The sequence below is a fragment of the Stenella coeruleoalba genome, assembly GCF_951394435.1.
Source record: "Stenella coeruleoalba genome assembly, chromosome: 4".
Taxonomy (NCBI): Eukaryota; Metazoa; Chordata; class Mammalia; order Artiodactyla; family Delphinidae; genus Stenella; species Stenella coeruleoalba.
In genome coordinates, this window is record NC_137149.1 from 30,412,671 (window position 1) to 30,433,217 (window position 20,547).

Genomic DNA, 20,547 nt, shown 5'->3' on the forward strand with positions numbered 1-20,547 from the left:
ATAAAGATACAATTTAATTTCCCTATTAATTAAGATCAAGGTGGGGATGGGAGAGATGAGCCCCACTCCTTTTCTCTCAGAACTCTTTTCTGACTTGGTTTTGGGTTCCACTAACTCTCACCAGCCAACTCCCCCCACTCCTAAACTTTGGGGATTTAGGGTTTTAAAGTCAGTATTTAGGACACAGAATCATCATTAGTGCAGTTTTGTTGGTGAACTTGTAATAATAATGCCAATGTTTTCATATAAAAATGCACCCCAAATTTCTAAGGGAAAATTTAAGAATAAGATTGAGGCCTGCTTGGTTGCGATTGATGTATTAGAATAGTAATGTTTATTCTGGGGTAAGATCTGCTATGGTGACCTGATTAATAGGCTGATACAGATTAGAAAGATGCAAATATCTATAACAACATAACATTTATATTTCTATAGATATCATAAAATAAAAAATTACAGCATAAGGAGACGGAGGCTGGAAATAAAGAAGCATTTCCTGATCATGTATGGACTTAAAGCATCGTTAAGATACAGAAATATCACTCCAAGAATCAATCCTTGGTCTGTTTGAGTTGGTTTATGTGTAATATCAACTGAAGACAATAGGACCAGCTTCTGTGGTACCATTTAGTCCTCTGAATACAACATGTTTGTACCTACATGCTCATATACGTGCAACCATTCATTTTTTAATTAGTTTATTAGTGCTAATGATTTTTATTTAATTAATGAAACTAATCACATTTCTTTCCAGTTGTATCCAAGACAGAGTTATTGAACAATAAAGTGGATTTATAGAGACTCTGTTTAGGGAGTTATTTAGAACACTGCGAAACAAAAAACGGAAAGCCACAGTGAGTGCAGCTTTTCCATTCAGCAATGTAGATTCGCTTCATCCTGAGCCCAGGACTGACAGCCTCCTTTGGGAACATGTCTGGTTTATAGCTGTGAAGACAGTATGACCTTTTAAAACTCTCTTGGGTTACTGAGGCAATAGTTGACTAGGTGTGTGAAGTAAGGCTTCTAAATTCTACATTTAGCATTAATCTAAAATGAGATGGAATTTATAAGTTAACATATTAAGGTGTTTATCTGTGTAGTAATTATTAAATTATTAGATAGCTTAATATTAATTATTGGGACATAAATTCTTTTTTAAATAAATTTTATTTATTTTTTGGCTGTGTTGGGTCTTCACTGCTGCAGGTGGGCTTTCTCTAGTTGCAGAGAGCGGGGGCTACTCTTCGTTGTGGTGCGTGGGCTTCTCATTGCGGTGGCTTCCCTTGTTGCGGAGCACGGGCTCTGGTGCGGGCTTCAGTAGTTGTGGCTCGTGGGCTCTAGGGTGCAGACTCAGAACTTGTGGTACAGGGGCTTAGTTGCTCCTCTGCATGTGGGATCTTCCCGGACCGAGGCTTGAACCCATGTCCCCTGCATTGGTAGGCAGATTCTTAACCACTGCTCTTTCTTAATCATTGTGCCACCAGGGAAGTCCCAAGAAATTAATTCTTATAAGCACTTAGTAGAGGCCCAAAGCTTATAGAGTTCAGTTTATCAAGTTTCTCCGAAAATCAGCTTTTAAAAAATATAATTGTTTCAAATGTTGAGAAGTATTAGAATTGAGGTTAAAGAATAAAAACTTGTTTGGAACACTATGCTTGAATTGTAAACCATGGTAATAAGTATAATTTTGAAAACATAATTTATAGCTGGTTTTATTTTTAGATTTTTTAAGGTTCTCTTGAAGCTTTTATGTCTGTATGCTGACATTTGCACCCACTTTATCCCCCTACCACCTCTTTTAGGGGTTATAACAGCAGCAACATTGGCCCATGACTGTGCCCTTATGAGGGTTTTTTTTTTTTTTTGACATACAAAATCCTTAAAATTTATACCACTGAAGAAGACTGACATAAAAGGGGTATTAAGATATAGTTATTGAATAATAAAGTCTTTACATTTCAGATATGATCATGAGCCCATACATGTAGTAGGTGATCAGTGAAAGGAAGGCCACGACAGGCAGGTGTGTAGCAACACTGGTGCGGAGCCCTTTATACAGAAGGTATGGGTTGGGTCTCCAAACTGTTAACAGCATTGCAGTACCCTCAATCTGATATTCAAAAACAATATTGCTTAAAATAATAGAAGTTTTAAAGAGAGTTATTTTGTATTTATGTCTCAATTGCCTTTTAACCCCACATTCTTGTTATAACAGGAATGAATATATGTTTTGGGGTATTAAAAATGAAGCACTTATGTAATGTGTTTTAAGGACAGCAGAAGCCTGTTGGGTTCAGATATATTTCTGCAAATTCTGGAAAACATTAGCTGAGATTTCATCCATTACTATTTGAAACAAGTTTAGTAATTTGCTATGATCCCTAGAGGAATGTGACTGTGGCTTCTAAAGACAAAAGTAGGTTTTAATTTTGGTTTGGTTGTAAGGAGTCCACTTTCTAGTTCATTGAAAAGAGTAAGAGAAGAAAATGTGCTATCAATTTTTGTCATGTTTTCAAGTGTAGGTTTTCCTTTTACTTGATTACCAGACCTTTCTTGTGTGTGTGTGTAATTCTAAAAGATTGTATAAAATTATTTTAAGGGAGATTTTTTTTTAACATCTTTATTGGAGTATAATTACTTTACAATGGTGTGTTAGTTTCTGCTTTATAGCAAAGTGAATCAGCTATACATTTACATATATCCCCATATCTCATCCCTCTTGCGTCTCCCTCCCACCCTCCCTATCCCACGCCTCTAGGTGGTCACAAAGCACCGAGCTGATCTCCCTGTGCTATGCAGCTGCTTCCCACTAGCTATCTATTTTGCATTTGGTAGTGTATATACGTCCATGCCACTCTCTCACTTCGTCCCAGCTTACCCTTCCCCCTCCCCGTGTCCTCAAGTCCATCCTCTACGTCATCTTTATTCCTGTACTTCCCCTAGGTTCTTCAGAACCACTTTTTTTTTTTTTAGGGTTCCATATATATGTGTTAGCCTACGGTATTTGTTTTTCTTTCTGACTTACTTCACTCTGTATGACAGACTCTAAGTCCATCCACCTCACTACAAATAACTCACTTTCGTTCCTTTTTATGGCTGAGTAATATTCCATTGTGTATATGTGCCGCATCTTCTTTATCCATTCATCTGTCGATGGACACTTAGGTTGCTTCCATGTCCTGGTTATTGTAAATAGAGCTGCAATGAACATTGTGGTACATGACTCTTTTTGAATTATGGTTTTCTCAGGGTATGTGCCCAATAGTGAGATGGCTGGGTCATATGGTAGTTCTATTTGTAGTTTATTAAGGAGTTCTCCATAGTGGCTGTTCAATTTACATTCCCACCAACAGTGCAAGAGGGTTCCCTTTTCTCCACACCCTTTTCAGCATTTAGTGTTTGTCGATGTTTTGATGATGGCCATTCTGACTGGTGTGAGGTGATACCACATTGTAGTTTTGATTTGCATTTCTCTAATGATTAGTGATGTTGAGCATCCTTTCATGTGTTTGTTGGCAATCTGTATATCTTCTTTGGAGAAATGTCTATTTAGGCCTTCTGCCCATTTTTGGATTGGGTTGTTTGTTTGATATTGAGCTGCATGAGCTGCTTGTAAATTTTGGAGATTAATCCTTTGTTGCTTCATTTGCAAATATTTTCTCCCATTCTGAGGGTTGATTTTCATCTTGTTTATTGTTTCCTTTGCTGTGCAGAAGCTTTTACGTTTCATTAGGTCCCATTTGTTTATTTTTGTTTTTATTTCCATTTCTCTAGGAGGTGGGTCAAAAGGATCTTGCTGTGATTTATGTGATAGTGTTCTGCCTATGTTTTCCTCTAAGAGTTTTATAGTGTCTGGCCTTATATTTAGGTCTTTAATCCATTTTGAGTTTATTTTTGCATATGGTGTTAGGGAGTGTTCTAATTTCATTCTTTTATATGTGGCTGTTCATTTTTCCCTGCACCACTTATTGAAGAGGCTGTCTCTCCTCCATTGTATATTCTTGCCTCCTTTATCAAAAATAAGGTGACCATATGTGCGTGGGTTTATCTCCGGGCTTTCTATCCTTCTCCATTGATCTATATTTCTGTTTTTGTGCCAGTACCATACTGTCTTGATTACTGTAGCTTTGTAGTATAGTCTGAAGTCAGGGAGCCTGATTCCTCCAGCTCCATTTTTCTTTCTCAAGATTGCTTTGGCTATTCAGGGTCTTTTGTGTTTCCATACAAATTGTGAAATTTTTTATTCTAGTTGTGTGAAAAATGCCATTGGTAGTTTGATAGGGATTGCATTGAATCTGTAGATTGCTTTGGGTAGTATAGTCATTTTCACAATGTTGATTCTTCCAGTCCACCAATGTGGTATATCTCTTCAGCTGTTTGTATCATCTTTAATTTCTTTCCTCCGTGTTCTATAGTTTTCTGCATACAGGTCTTTTGTCTCCTTAGGAAGGTTTATTCCTAGGTATTTTATTCTTTTTGTTGCAATGGTAAATGGGAGTGTTTCCTTAATTTCTCTTTCAGTGTTTTCATCATTAGTGTATAGGAATGCCAGAGATTTCTGTGCATTAATTTTGTATCCTGCTACTTTACCAAATTCACTGATTATCTCTAGTAGTTTTCTGGTAGCATCTTTAGGATTCTCTATGTATAGTATCATGTCATCTGCAAACAGTGACAGTGTTACTTCTTCTTTTCCGATTAGGATTACTTTTATTTCTTTTCCTTCTCTGATTGCTGTGTCTAAAACTTCCAAAACTATGTTGAATAATAGTGGTGAGAGTGGGCAACCTTGTCTTGTTCCTGATCTTAGAGGAAATGGTTTCAGCTTTTCACCATTGAGAATGATATTGGCTGTGGGTTTCTCATATGTGGCCTTTATTATGTTGAGGTACGTTCCCTCTATGCCTACTTTCTGGAGGGTTTTTTTTTTTTTTTATCATAAATAGGTGTTGAATTTTGTCGAAAGCTTTTTCTGCATCTATTGAAATGACCATATGGTTTTTCTCCTTCAATTTGTTAATATGGTTTATCACATTGATTGATTTGCAGATATTGAAGAATCCTTGCATTTCTGGAATAAGCCCCACTTGATCATGGTGTATGATCCTTTTAATGTGCTGTTGGATTCTGTTTGCTAGTATTTTGTTGAGGATTTTTACATCTATGTTCATCAGTGATATTGGCCTGTAGTTTTCTTTCTTTGTGACATCTTTGTCTGCTTTTGGTATCAGGGTGATGGTGGCCTTGTAGAATGAGTTTGGGAGTGTTCCTCCCTCTGCTATAGTTTGGAAGAGTTGGAGAAGGATAGGTGTTAGCGCTTCTCTAAATGTTTGATAGAATTCACCTGTGAAGCCATCTGGTCCTGGGCTTTTGTTTGTTGGAAGACTTTTAATCACAGTCTCAATTTCAATGCTTGTGATTGGTTTGTTTATGTTTTCTGTTTATTTCTGGTTCAGTCCCGGATGTTGTGCTTTTCTAAGAGTTTGTCCATTTCTTCCAAGTTGTCCATTTTTTTGGTATATAGTTTCTTGTAGTAATCTCTCATGATCCTTTGTATTTATGCAGTGTTAGTTGTTACTTCTCTTTTTTCATTTCTAATTCTATTAGTTTGAATCTTCTCCCTTTTTTTCCTGATGAGTCTGGCTAATGGTTTATCAATTTTGTTTATCTTCTCAAAGAACCAGCTTTTAGTTTTATTGATCTTTGCTATTGTTTCCTTCATTTCTTTTATTTCTGATCTGAGCTTTATGATTTCTTTCCTTCTGCTAACTTTAGGGCATTTTTCTTCTTCTTTCTCTAATTGCTTTAGGTGTAAGTTTAGGTTGTTTATTTGAGATGCTTCTTGAAGTAGGATTGTATTGCTATAAACTTCCTTCTTAGAACTGCTTTTGCTGCATCCCATAGGTTTTTGGTTGTTGTGTTTTCATTGTCATTTGTTTCTAGGTATTTTTTGATTTCCTCTTTGATTTCTTCAGCAATCTCTTGGTTATTTAGTATTGTATCGTTTAGCCTCCATGTGTTTGTATTGTTACTGATTTTTTCCTGTAATTGATATCTAGTCTCATAGCATTGTGGTCAGAAAAGATACTGGATATGATTTCAGTTTTCCTAAATTTACCAAGGCTTGATTTGTGACCCAAGATATGATCTATCCTAGAGAATGTTCCATGAGCACTTGAGAAGAAAGTATATTCTCTTGTTTTTGTGTGGACCGTCCTGTAACTATCAATTAAGTCCATCTTGTTTAATGTGTCATTTAAAGCTTGTGTTTCCTTATTTATTTTCATTTTGGATGATCTGTCCGTTGGAGAAAGTGGGGTGTTAAAGTCCCCTACTATGATTGTGTTACTGTTGATTTCCCCTTTATGGCTGTTAGCTTTTGCCTTATGTATTGAGGTGCACCTATGTTGAGTGCGTAAATATTTACAATTGTTATATCTTCTTCTTGGATTGATCCCTTGATCATTATATAGTGTCCTTCTTTGTCTCTTGTAATAGTCTTTATTTTAAAGTCTATTTTGTCTGATATGAGAATTGCTACTCCAGCTTTCTTTTGATTTCCATTTGCACGGACTGTCTTTTTCCATCCTCTCACTTTCAGTCTGTATGTGTCCCTAGGTCTGAAGTGGGTCTCTTGTAGAAAGCATATATATGGGTCGTGTTTTTGTATCCATTCAGCCAGTCTGTGTCTTTTGGTTGGAGCATGTAATCTATTTACATTTAGGGTAGTTATCGATATGTAAGTTCCTATTACCATTTTCTTAATTGTTTTGGATTTGTTATTGTAGGTCTTTTCCTTCTCTTGTGTTTCCTACCTAGAGAAGTTTCTTTAGCATTTGTTGTAAAGCTGGTTTGGTGGTGTTGAATCCTCTTAGCTTTTGCTTGCTGTAAAGGATTTAATTTCTCCATCGGATCTGAATGAGATCTTTTGCTGGGTAGAGTAATCTTGGTTGTAGGTTTTTCCCTTTCATCACTTTAAGTATGTCCTGCCACTCCCTTCTGGCTTGCAGAGTTTCTGCTGAAAGATCAGCTGTTAACCTTATGGGGATCCCTTGTATGTTACTTGTTGTTTTTCCCTTGCAGCTTTTAATATTTTTTCTCTGTATTTAATTTTTGATAGTTTGATTAATATGTGTCTTGGCATGTTTTTCCTTGGATTTATCCTGTCTCGGACTCTCTGTGCTTCCTGGACTTGATTGACTATTTCCTTTCCCATATAGGGAGGTTTTCAACTATAATCTCTTCAGATATTTTCTCAGGCCCTTTCTTTTTCTCTTCTTCTTCTGGGACCCCTGTAATTCGAATGTTGGTGTGTTTAATGTTGTCCCAGAGGTCTCTAAGACTGTCCTCAAGTCTTTTCATTGTTTTTTCTTTATTCTGCTCTGTGGTAGTTATTTTATCTTCCAGGTCACTTATCCGTTCTTTTGCCTCAGTTATTCTGCCATTGATTTTCTCTCAAGAATTTTAAATTTCATTTATTGTGTGGTTCATCATTGTTTGTTTGCTCTTTAGTTCTTCTAGGTATTGTTAAATGTTTCTTGTATTTTCTCCATTCTATATCCAAGATTTTGGATCATCTTTACTATCATTACTCTGATTTTTTTTTTTTTTTTCAGGTAGACTGCCTATTTCCTCTTCTTTTGTTTGGTCGGGTGGGTTTTTACCTTGCTGCTTCATCTGATGTGTGTTTCTCTGTCTTCTCATTTTTCTTAACTTACTGTGTTTGGGGTCTCCTTTTCGCAGGCTGCAGGTTCGTAATTCCCGTTATTTTTGGTGTCTGCCCCCAGTGGCTAAGGTTGGTGCAGTGGGTTGTATAGGCTTCCTGGGGGAGGGGACTGGTGCCTGTGTTCTGGTGGATGAGGCTGGATCTTGTCTTTCTGGTGGGCAGGACCGCATCCGGTGGTGTGTTTTGGTGTGTCTGTGGCCTTATTATGATTTTAGGCAGCCTCTCTGCTAATGGATGGGGTTGTGTTCCTGTCTTGCTAATTGTTTGGCATAAGGTGTCCAGCACTGTAGCTTGCTGGTCATTGAGTGAAGCTGGGTCTTGGTGTTGAGATGGAGGTCTCTGGGAAATTTTCGCTGTTTGATATTATGTGGAGCTGGGAGGTCTCTTGTAGACCACTGTCCTGAATTTGGCTCTCCCACCTCAGAGGCACAGCCCTGATGCCTGGCTGGAGCACCAAGAGCCTTTCATCCATGTGGGTCAGAATAAAAGAGAGAAAGGAAGGAAGGGAGGGAGGAAAGAAAGAAAAGAAAGAAGATAAAATGAAATAAAATAAAGTAAAATAAAATAAAATCAAGTTATTAAAATAAAGAATAATTATTAAGGAAAAAAATTTAAAAAGTAAAAAAAAAAAACCAAAAACAGATGGACAGAACCCTAGGGCAAATGGTCAAAGCAAAGCTATACAGACAGAATCAGACACAGAAGCATACACATACACACTCACAAAAAGAGAAAAAGGGAAAAAAATATATATCTTTGCTCCCAAAGTCCACCTCCTCAATTTGGGATGATTCGTTGTCTATTCAGGTATTCCACAGATGCAGGATACATCACGTTGATTGTGGAGATTTAATCCGCTGCTCCTGAGGCTGCTGGGAGAGATTTCCCTTTCTCTTCTCTCTTTGCACAGCTCCCGGGTTTCAGCTTTGGATTTGGTCCCGCCTCTGCGTGTAGGTCACCTGAGGGCGTCTGTTTTTCGCTCAGACAGGACGGGGTTAAAGGAGCCGCTGATTGGGGGGCTCTGGCTCACTCAGGCTGTGGGGAGGGAGGGGTATGGAATGCGGGGTGAGCCTGCTGTGGCAGAGGCCGACGTGACGTTGCACCAGCCTAAGGAGCACCGTGCGTTCTCTCGGGGGAGTTGTCCCTGGATCCCGGGACCCTGGCAGTGGCGGGCTGCACAGGCTCCCCGGAAGGGGGGTGTGGAGAGTGACCTGTGCTTGCACACAGGCTTCTTGGTGGCTACAGCAGCAGCCTTAGCGTTTCATGCCTGTCTCTGGTGTCTGCACTGATAGCCATGGCTCGTGCCCGTTTCTGGAGCTCGTTTAGGTGGTGTTCTGAATCCCCTCTCCTCGTGCCACCCTGAAACAATGGTCTCTTGCTTTTAGGCAGGTCCAGACTTTTTCGCGGACTCCCACCCGGCTAGCTGTGGTGCTCTAGTCCCTTCAGGCTGTGTTCACGCAGCCAACCCCAGTCCTTTCCCTGGGATCTGACCTCCGAAGCCCGAGCCTCAGCTCCCAGCCCCCACCCGTCCCAGTGGGTGAGCAGACAAGCCTCTCAGGCTGGTGAGTGCCGCTCGGCATCGATCCTCTGTGCGGGAATCTCTCCACATTGCCCTCTGCACCCCTGTTGCTGCGCTCTCCTCCCTGGCTCCGAAGCGTCCCCCCCACCCCCCCACCTCTGCCAGTGAAGGGGCTTCCTAGTGTGTGGAAACTTTTCCTCCTTCACAGCTCCCTCCCAGAGGTGCAGGTCCTGTCCCTATTCTTTTGTCTCTGTTTTTTCTTTTTTCTTTTGCCCTACCCAGGTACGTGGGGAGTTTCTTGCCTTTTGGGAGGTCTGAGGTCTTCTGCCAGCGTTCAGTAGGTGTTCTGTAGGAGTTGTTCCACATGTAGATGTGTTTTTGATGTATTTGTGGGGAGGAAGGTGATCTCCACGTCTTACTCCTCTGCCATCTTGAATGTCTCCTTAAGGGAGCTTTAATACTTAAGTTTTTTTTTTTTTAAAGGTATTGATTTTAAAAGTTGGGTTGATGCTTTCAGAACTCATCAGAGAAATTCTCATCAATTTTCATTCTACTCTGATTTAATGGAGATTAGGCAAACTCGAAAAATTTTAAAACTACCTCAGTTTTCGCTGAAAATATATTCACACAAAGGGTAATATGGGTTTTTTCCCCTATAGGGTTTTATCAGTCATTCACCCCAAATTATTTAGTCCTTGATATGGACAAGACACTATGCTAGGTTGGGAAACTCTTGTTTCCTAGGAATTTTGGCTCTAAAGACCTACCCTCACATTCAGTTTGCACATTGCTAAGTCTTGGTTCTATATTTCAGCCATAAAATTTTCTGGAAAAATATTCACACATTCTAGTAAGATATTTGTCTGTTCTATATTTTTTCAGAAGAATCATAAATGTAGCAACCTCCTAAATTAATGTGACACTGAAAACAGTGAAATAATGATATTACTGGAAATAAATCATATTGTGTTTGGTTACTAAAAAGAAAGAAAATTGTTTCCATGTGCTTAAAGGAATTTGAATTTAGTTTCCAAAATTTAGATTTTAATAATGTACTTTTGAACTTTTTTGTATTATTATAATCTTAGTGATGTTATTCCTGTTAGGTTTGATTTGATCTTAATAGCAAAACACATTTCTATGTACTTATGAAAAAAATTCTACTCATTATAGGCAGTGTATGATAGTATATGATATTAAAAATATTATTACCATACTTGAAATGTGGTACAATGTATTCAATATTCAAATCTTCATTAAAAAATAACATTAAAATTCTCTGCATTTCATTGGAGTAACCACAGGGTGCTTGGTGAAAAACCTTTTCTGTAGTCTTTGTGTCCGGTTTGAGTTGCTTTTGTTCATAAAAATCTGTGATGTAGAGTTACTTCTGAGTATCTCATGAGTTGAGAAAAACCACAAGTACCTAAAGTGAACTAGATGCCTGCTTAATCTCAAGGAATCTTCAGGTTCAGAAATATGGGTTCACTGAAGAGCAAAATCAGTTAATCTTAATAATAAAATATAATGAACCCATAAAAGATCTACAGTTCAAGTCGCTGACATCATACTAAATGGCTTCCAGAAAACAGAGATTTTCTCATAGTATGATTTTGATGAATTTTTCCCTTATAGAATATACAAAGACTCAATTGATTGAGAACTCAGAACCATTGATGGCCATGATATGGGTCTATTGCCTTTATTAGATTAGAAGTAAGTCTACAAATGACATATGGCACTTTCTATCCTGCTTTCTAGTTAGAAAACTAATAGATACAGATTTTCTATTGCATGAATGAGCACAGATACAAATCAGCATGACTTGTTTTTCAGGAGATTATAACAGTATAGAAACAATTAACATTCACCATTTTTATTCTAATATGACTTTTTCAAAACAGGGTATCAAAAGAAGTTGATTTATTGGAAGGTAAATTGATATTTTGTAATTTTATAATGTTATATGGAAGATGATCTCAAGAAGAAACTAAATTTATAGCTATAGCTTAGACATCAAGGAAGTATTAGCCTTTTCCTTCAGGCTAAGCTAAAGTAAACTCTCCAAAGTCATGGGTGGCTGCTTATACTAAGATGTACAAGGATTCTCTCAAGCTCATTGAGAATGATAGACAGGAATTGGTGAAAATAAAGGCATGGCATAGGAGAGGTAAAAAGAGTAACTAAAACCTCACACCCAGGTTTATGTTTCCTTTTTGTGGGGACGGCACAGAGGGTGATGTTGCGGGAGGTTAAGGGTGGAGGGAAGGAGAATAGGAGGAAGAGGCAGGTAATATGGAATGGTGATTGAGGTTAAAACCTGGTAATTAGAAGACTTAAATTATTTGTTCTCAGTCTTTCTTGTACCTTAAAACCCCAGAAAACAAAACCTCATTCTTTTTGTGACCATTGATAGAAACTACCTCAAAATACAGGCTTCTGAGAAGTGGGAAGCAGTGTATTTGGTGGGAACCTTTTTGGTGAAGGATGTTATAAAGGAGGAAGAATGATCACTTTGGTCTTATTTTTTAAAAAATTTTTCTTTCTTACTTTTTTTTTTTTTTGATGATCACTTTGGTTTTAAATCAAATCTATTTTTAGATTTAAATTGTAGAGATCAGTATAATCTCAGTAGATCAAAAACTCCCATGAAAATGCTACTAATTTGGTCAGTTTAAAAAAAATTTGGTCATTTTTGCCAGATGAATCCAGGGCTTATATATTCAGAATATGTGTTTAAAGGGTAATTTTTTTGAAGTGAAGAAGATGAAAATTAATTTTTTATATATATATATATATATATATATATATATATATATATTAGGTTCAAACCAATAAAAGTTCAAAAACATTTCAATGGGTAAGAATATGTACCCAGCACTTTCCCAAAGTTAGGAGACTTATGTGGTTTCTGGCCTAAGAGCTGAGAGAATACAGACTGCATAATTTGAACAAGGACATGGCAGAATGACAAATTATATCAAAATCTGAAATGAGTGGAGGCAAAATCTAGACAGAGGCTGGATTGTCCTGAGTTTGGATAAAGTTTGGAAACTTCATGGGGCTTCTCTTATTTAGCTGCCATAAAGTGTAAGTTTAGTTCAATAGCCAAAAAAAAAAAAAAAAGAGTAGCGATTGATTCTGCAGAACTTTAGTAACACTTTCCACGGTAGTACAATAATAAATCATGTCTCCTAATCTGCAAAGTATTGTGGAGCCTCCAAATCACATCTTGTCAAGCAGAATAACCCATGTTACAGGATTTATCCTAAAGATGAGTGTCATTTTCATCATTATTGCCAACTGAGAAATGATTTTACTGTACAACTTTTCCTTGATCTATGGTACAACTGTCAATTATCTATATGGGTAAGCCAACTTTGGGAAAAACACATATGTCCAGAAAGAATACATGAGCATAGAATAGTGCATAAAGGCATAAGCTCTGGAGCCAGGTCACCTAAGTACAAAGCTGGCTCCACCACTTGCTGGCTGTGGGGAGGTAGACAGATTGCATGTGACTTTCACATGATTAAATTTCTGGCTTGTCAGATCCTACCGATAACCAAGCTGACGTCCTTGAGACCCACTGCATTATACATTTCAAAGCTTCAGTATTTCTATCTGCTAAATTAGGATATTAATTGTATCTTTCTCTTAAGGTTGTTTTTGAGATTTAATAGTTTTCAAGTGTGTCTAAATGCTTAAAAATATTAGTTATTATATTATTATAGTTGTACGTTTTAAAGAACTATTACATTAGCGGTTAGATAGCCAAAGGAACAAACAGAACTAGCCTTAAAATGTGGCCAAACAAAGAAAATCTTACGTCTCATTTCAAAGAAATGTAAATAGGACTGATTGTTACAATTATTTTATGTACAAGCCATACCAAATGTTACTTTTTAAAAAATCATGGTGGAAATTATAGCAAGGAAGGCTGCTTCCAAGCACAAGAGAGAACTCCATATCAACTGTGATTATGTTGCTTGAAAGTAAGCAGAATTCTTTTGGTAGTGAGCATCTTTTCATGTACTTACTGGTTATTTGTATAATGTCTTTGGAGAAATGTCTATTTAAATTCTTTGCCCATTTTTAAATTGGATTATCTTTTTTGGTAAAACTTTGTCTTTTTATTGTTGAGTTCTACAAGTTCTTTATTCTAGGTACAAGTCTCTTATCAGATGCACGATGTGCAAATATTTTCTCCCATTCTGTGGGTTGTCTTTTCATTTTCTTATGATGTTCTTTGAATCACAGGTTTTTCATTTTAATGATGTCTAATTAATCTATTTTTTCTTTTGTCTTTTTTGCTTTTGGTATCATATTTTTAAAAAAATCGTCTAATCTAAGGTCATGAAGATTCACTTCTTTTTTTTTTCTTCTAAGAGTTTTATAGTTATTAGCTCTTACATTTAAGTCTATGAGCCATTTTGAGTTAATTTTTGTATATGGTGTGAGGTAGAAGTTCAATGCCATTATTTTGTTTGTGGATATCCAGTTGTCCCAGCACCATTTATTGAAAAGACTGTCATTTCTCTAGTAAATCGTCTTGGCACCCATGGCAAAAATTAGTTGACTATAAATGTAAGTCCCATATCCTTTTTTTAATTACAATTTAAAAAATTAATTTTTATTGGAGTATAGTTGCTTTACAATGTTGTGTTTCCACTGTACAGCAAAATGAATCAGCCATACATATACATATATCCCCTCCTTTTTGGACTGCCTTCCCATTCAGGTCACCACAGTGCATTAAGTAGAGTTCCCTGTGCTGTACAGTATGTTCTCATTAGTTATCTATTTTATACATAGTATCAATAGTGTATATGTGTCAATCCCAGTCTCCCAATTCCTCCCCCCCCTTCCCTTCCCCCCGGTATCCATACATTTGTTATCTACATCTGTGTCTCTATTTCTGCTTCCATATCCTTTTAAAAATCTAAACTTTATCTAATTTGTTCCAGTTAAATGGAAAACTGAGTGTGATTTTTCTTAAAAATATTTAATAATGAAGTCTCCTTTCCTTTCATTCAGTTGATAAATCATTTTTATTGGCAGTTTCTTTGTTATTACTATACCAAAATTTTTATGACTCAGCTGAAACTAATTTTCTTTTAATTAATTTTTATTGGAGTATAGTTGATTTACAATTTTGTGTTAGTTTCTGCTGTACAGCAAAGGAATCAGTGATACAAAGCTAATTTTCTTTTATTTCGGTAAGGCAAATAACCTTCTCTTCCTTGCAATACTTTACTAAATTAACCTTCTATTTAGATGTTACTTATATTCAGAGGAAAGATATTAATCTGAATGGAAGTTGTTTGTGTCTAGCAAAAGAAAGAATTTGAATCACACATCCATTATATTTCTACTTCTTTGATTCAATTGTTGGTAAACCAACTTAAAATTTCCACAAGTATCATATTCATTTGAAGTAGTATAGTTTTTGTTAGTTTAAATTCCTGAATTTTTTCTTTACTTGACATCTTTTCATACAACGTATTTTTCTTTTCTGATTAATATTTTGGTTACATGGGTTACACCATAACCTCACTCTACAAATCCCAAGCTTTTAAAATTGAATAATTAACATAGAAGGGTGAAATATTTGCTTGTAGAGGATTAGACAATTAAGATGTTAAATTTTGTAAGAAACAAAAAAGAACAAATAAACATTCCCGCTCTAACAACCAGCAACAATAAACACCTGGTATATATACTAACATTAAGATAAAAACTAACAGATATCTTTAGTAGCCAAAAACTAACAGATATTCCACATGCATAACTAAAGAGACATGTGGAATAATTCTAATATTAACAAAATTTGAGAGAGATTGGGAGCTTTCATAGCTCTCAGAAGAAAATTTATTTAAAAATCTAGTATAATTTCCAAAAGAAAAGTAAAACTTACATAAAGAAATCCCCCATTGCCCTTTCTATAAACCCCAGTACACTCAAAATACAAATTTACTATTATTTCCCAGAATCTCCTTTTTATGAAACACTGTCTTGTCTGGGTCCTGCACAATCTACGAAATAAGCCACATCTATCTGATTAACTCAGTTGCCAAAATTTATGTATCACCTTTGCAGTCTCCCACCTTTTCCCCCTCTGTCTTTTAGGCTTACTAAGATCATAGTGTCAATTACAAACTCTAACTTAACCTCTGATACTTTCATGTCATGACATGCTAATGCTACTGGCAAAATTCCATCAGGCATTCAGATTTTGTGTGGACTTGGAAAACGTGAAAATGGAATGCAAAGGTAAGTTAACATTTTCCTATTAGAAACATCAGTGAAAAATATAAGTAAAACAAAATTTGCACACTCCGGTGTCCCCTTTGTTAGCAATATCTTGGAACTATTAGATTATATGGGATTTTATTAACTAACTTCATTTCTCCAAACACCCTCAATGGATTTGAAGAAGCTGATGATAAAAGTAAACTCAAGGACCTCATCAGCTAGGGCTAAATGGGCCCAGAAGCCTGGTTCTCTAGTCTCTTATTCAGTCTGATTTTCTCTTCATGAGCTCGTGTTACCTCTTCCATCTGCGTAATGGGTCTGGTAAGGGCTAAGCGACTGGCTTGAACATGTGTCCATTTCATGTTTGTACCTTACCACATACAGTAGTGATATTCCTGAAAATTGCAAATTAAATTTTTATAAATAGAATAATTTAAAATACATCAGAGGAGTTTACCACTCAGAGATTACCATTCTAAAATGAATCATCTTTTATAAAGCTAACCACCTCCTGATTTACCTGTTTAAGTTTATATTTTAGCTTTTAAAAAAATTGAAAGTAGAGACCAAATATTTTTACCAGCTAAGTAGTTTGCAAAATGATATTTGAATTTATTGGGTTGGCCAAAAATTCGTTCGGGTTTTTCTGTAAGACGTTATGGAAAAACCCGAATGAACATTTTGGCCAGCCCTATATTAGGCTGGGAAAAGCTTTTTAATGATTTAATTAAAAAGAATTTTAATGAAATATAAAGTATCTCCAAATTAGGGGTATCTTCTTTGAAATATTTATAATAGCAATGTAGTGAAATTAACAAAATAATAAAAGTAGCAATAATTATATATCTGCAGTCTGAAAAGTTACATTTTGCCATCTGAAATAAAATATTGACTCATTGATAAATTCAACTTTCAGACTTTCTATTTCTTAAGATCTTAGGAACCCCACATAAAGCATTTGTGAGGCAAACATTTACAGTAAAAATTAGATTTTTTTAACTAAGAGATTAAGTTGGTAAACCAAGAAAAATAACTAATTTTCTAAAAAGAATAACCTACCCTTTGGTCTCAGAATTGACTTTTTAAAACTCCTAGTGCGTATTTTATTAGTTTTGCTTCAGTATAAAGGCAAATGTCTTAGGTAGGCAAAGTTTGTCTTCAGTGTCTTCTACTTCTCTTTAATATACCCAGTTGTATTAGTTTCTCAGGGTTGCTGTAACATCGCACCGCAAACTGTGGCCTTAAAAAAACAGAAATTTATTCTCTCACAGTTCTTTAGGCTAGAAATCAGAAATCAAGATACTGGCAGGACCATGCTCCCCCTGAAGTCTCTAGGGAAGGATACTTCCTTGCCCTTTTCAGCTTTTGGCCCCAGGTGTTCCTTGACATGTGGCAGCATAACCCAGTCAAGTGCCTCTGTCTTTACATGGATGTCTTCCCTCTTTGTGTATCAGTGTCTCTTCTTTCCTTTTTATAAGGACAATAGTCATATTGGATTAGGCCTCACTCTAATCCAGTATGACCTCATCTTCACTTGATTATATTTGTAAATACCCCATCCCCAAATAAGATTACCTGCACAGGTACAAGTGATTAGGACGTGAACATCTCTTTTGGGAGGACACGATTCAACCCATAACATCCATGTATTATCTTTAATTTCCTAAGCTCTTCTATGGAAGCCCACTCAGTTTTTTATTTTCTGTTATCCTTGAATCTTGTTTGTTCCATCCATCCATCCATTCATCCAACAGATGAAATGAGATGTGCTGTGTGCCAGCCATTGTGGTGGACACTGGGAATACAGGGTAGAATGAAATAAAGTCCGTACCCTCATGCACTTACATTCTGTTAGGAGTTGACAGACAATCAAGCCATGAAAAATATAAAACATTTTTCATAATAACTTACAAAGATAAAGCATAGAAAGAGGATCAAGAAATATGGGGGTGATAGGCATGGCATGTGTGTGGCAGCTCCGTCTCAGACAGGATGGTCAGTGCCAGCTATCTTCTCTGCTAAACAAATATATCTGAACCTGTTGCTGTTATCAGTAAACCAATGTGTTGACTTACTCATGTAATATATTAAGAACATCTTCCTAGGAATAATTCCTTAAGTTAGAGGAGTGATCGAATATAGATTTGATTCTACAAGGTAGGCAAAATGGCTTTGAGGAGTGTCTCTTGCTGTATTCATTCAACTAATGTGTGTATTCTGTGTGGCAAAAACCGTGCCAGGTGCAGGAGAAGCAAAATGGTGAGAAAGAAAACGGCAGCTTCTGCCCTTATGGAACTCTATGTTATAGGGCTGCCCCTCAAAATCCTGATATAATGTGGAAATTCTTGGATAATGAAGAACCAGCTGCTGATTGGTATATGAAGAGGAGTCAATTTGAATCTGATTTTACTTGTGTATTTCCTGCTGATCTCTAAGCAAAAGAATGGAATGTAATTTCATTAGTTGTTTAAAAGACATCTCCTAAATAATCATAGCTTATTGACTAAAGGCCATGTATCAACATTTTCTGGAGTAAGAAAATTTTTAGTATGAGTGCTGATATACTGACCCCAGATAAACTATATTGTTTTCCTTGGTTTAATATGTTTTAGGGTTATTTTTGCAGAAATATTATAGTGGAAAATATTGTTGTGAGCTGCATAGCTCAGCTGTGAAATATGAACGCTGATAGAGACCAGATTTTATTTGACGATTTGTTTATTGACTTTTAGAATATAAAATAAAAAGAAATCATGTACTTTCATTCAAGAAAACAAATCCTTACAATGAAATATTACTCAGCCATAAAAAGAAATGAAATTGAGCTATTTGTAATGAGGTGGATAGACCTGGAGTCTGTCATACAGAGTGAAGTAAGTCAGAAAGAGAAAGACAAATACTGTATGCTAACACCTATATATGGAATCTAAGAAAAAAAAAATATCATGAAGAACCTAGGGGTAAGACAGGAATAAAGACCCAGACCTACTAGAGAATGGACTTGAGGATATGGGGAGGGGGAAGGGTAAGCTGTGACAAAGCGAGAGAGTGGCATTGACATATATACACTACCAAACGTAAAATAGATAGCTAGTGGGAAGCAGCCGCATAGCACAGGGAGATCAGCTCGGTGCTTTGTGACCACCTAGAGGGGTGGGATAGGGAGGGTGGGAGGGAGGGAGACACAAGAGGGAAGAGATATGGGAACATATGTATATGTATAACTGATTCACTTTGTTATAAAGCAGAAACTAACACACCATTGTAAAGCAATTATACCCCAATAAAGATGTTAAAAAAAAAAAAAGAAAACAAATCTTCATTTCATAGAGGACAAATCAGAGTTTGCTGAGTAGCTAACCTAAAAAAATGACACAAGTGGTTACCCTGATTTCCTGTAGACTGTGTATATCCGCCAGCTATTGTTTTGCTAAGATGAATGAATCTCTGCCAGAGGATTTAAAAGCTCTTTTAGAACTATAAAATTCCTTAGTGTACAGAAATCAAATTTGCTGAGCTAAATGTTCATCAAAAGGTAACGCGTCAAGGTAAAGGAAAAATCCCAGACACACAGGCAGATTGTACATGTAGATTTCCTTGTATATCGTGTTAAAAATTATAGAATACATCTGTTAGTAGTCTGAAAACTGGGTTAAACCAGAATGGAACCTGACAAGCACTTTCTCACCGGTGTTATGCCAGCCACGCTAGGATCCAAGGGCAGCCATGGCATTCACTGAGCGCTTAGTAAGGGTCCTATGTGGCATCTTTGATAAACTAACATCGCCAGTTCTGATGCTCTCCAGCTTTAATGAAGCTGAGGGTAGATGTGTCCTTGCCTCCCTTTTATGGTGTGTTTTATCTCAAGTTGATACTTTTTTTTTTTTTCTCCACTTGGCCCTCCTCCAACATGTAAGTTGTTTTACAGATTTTTTTATATCCAAGCTGAGACTGTCGAAGTCCTGTTGTTAGGAAATAAAATATATACATTTTAATAATTATAAAACTACTGTTTTTGGTTTTTTCTAACAAAATTGATAATCCAGGACTTTTCTTGGTCTTAGTGGTTTTATACACAAACAATGTAGATTCATTTCCTTGCTACTCCCAGTTTCCTATAGACTAAGTATATGCATTGTTAATTATAAAGTCAGGGAATAATACTATCTATATTCCGTCTAGAATTTCTTGGTTTACTACAATGGAATCTCATTTTAATGCTATTGTATGAAGCAGTGTAAGCAATATTATGAAATTTACAATATATTTTGCTGTTTTTTTTGGCTTGTGGTTAGGTTGGTTAAAATCCCAAAGAAACAAATTTGGTCCTTCTGAATCTGAAGTTTTATTCTCTTTCATGACCACACACTGTCCCTTTAATCACAGATCAGCAATCTCACCAATATGTGTCTTTGATTGCACAGAGAATCCAGGCAAAAGGGTGAGATGGCTTGAGGCGAATCCATCCTGACTATGAACACCAGCTTCTCGTGTGTGGCAGTAGGGTTACTTTCAGGGTTGAAGGTTATTGTGTAGAGTACACAATCCTATCTATGGGATAGAATGTCATGGTATAGCAGAGTTCTGTTGCATTACTTGTCATAAAATAAGATGGTGGGTTCTCATGTTAGATGAAACTCATTATCTTTAATTTATTGAGGAGCAAAGGCAGTATTAAAGTAAGCTTACACTTTGGACAGCTAAGGTTAGGACATTGTTCTGGTTTTCTATTTTGGTGGAATAAGCCATCCCCAAAATAGCAACAATCATTTAATTTGCTCACAAACATGCAGTTTGGACTGAGCTTGTCTTTGTTCTATGCGGAGTCAACTGGGGTAGCTCAAATGGGGCTTCAGAATCCATTTCAAAGATGACTCATCGCATGGCTCACAAGTTGGTACTGATTGTTGGCTGGGAGTTTAACTGGGGCTGTTGACGGGGGTTCTCAGTTCCTTTCCACATGGGCCTCCGTTCTGGGCTGTTTGGGCTTCCTCAACAGCATGGCCACTGGATTCCCAGAGCAAGCATTCTAAAAGACAGGAAATAG

At 36.6% G+C, this 20,547-nt stretch overlaps 1 protein-coding gene across 3 annotated transcripts in view; it reads left to right on the forward strand.

Moving 5' to 3' along the window:
* COL25A1 (collagen type XXV alpha 1 chain) overlaps positions 1 to 20,547 on the forward strand; it is a gene marked incomplete at its 3' end in the record, with an annotated part of 460,030 nt that overhangs the window by 62,938 nt on the left and 376,545 nt on the right. The window lies entirely within an intron of this gene.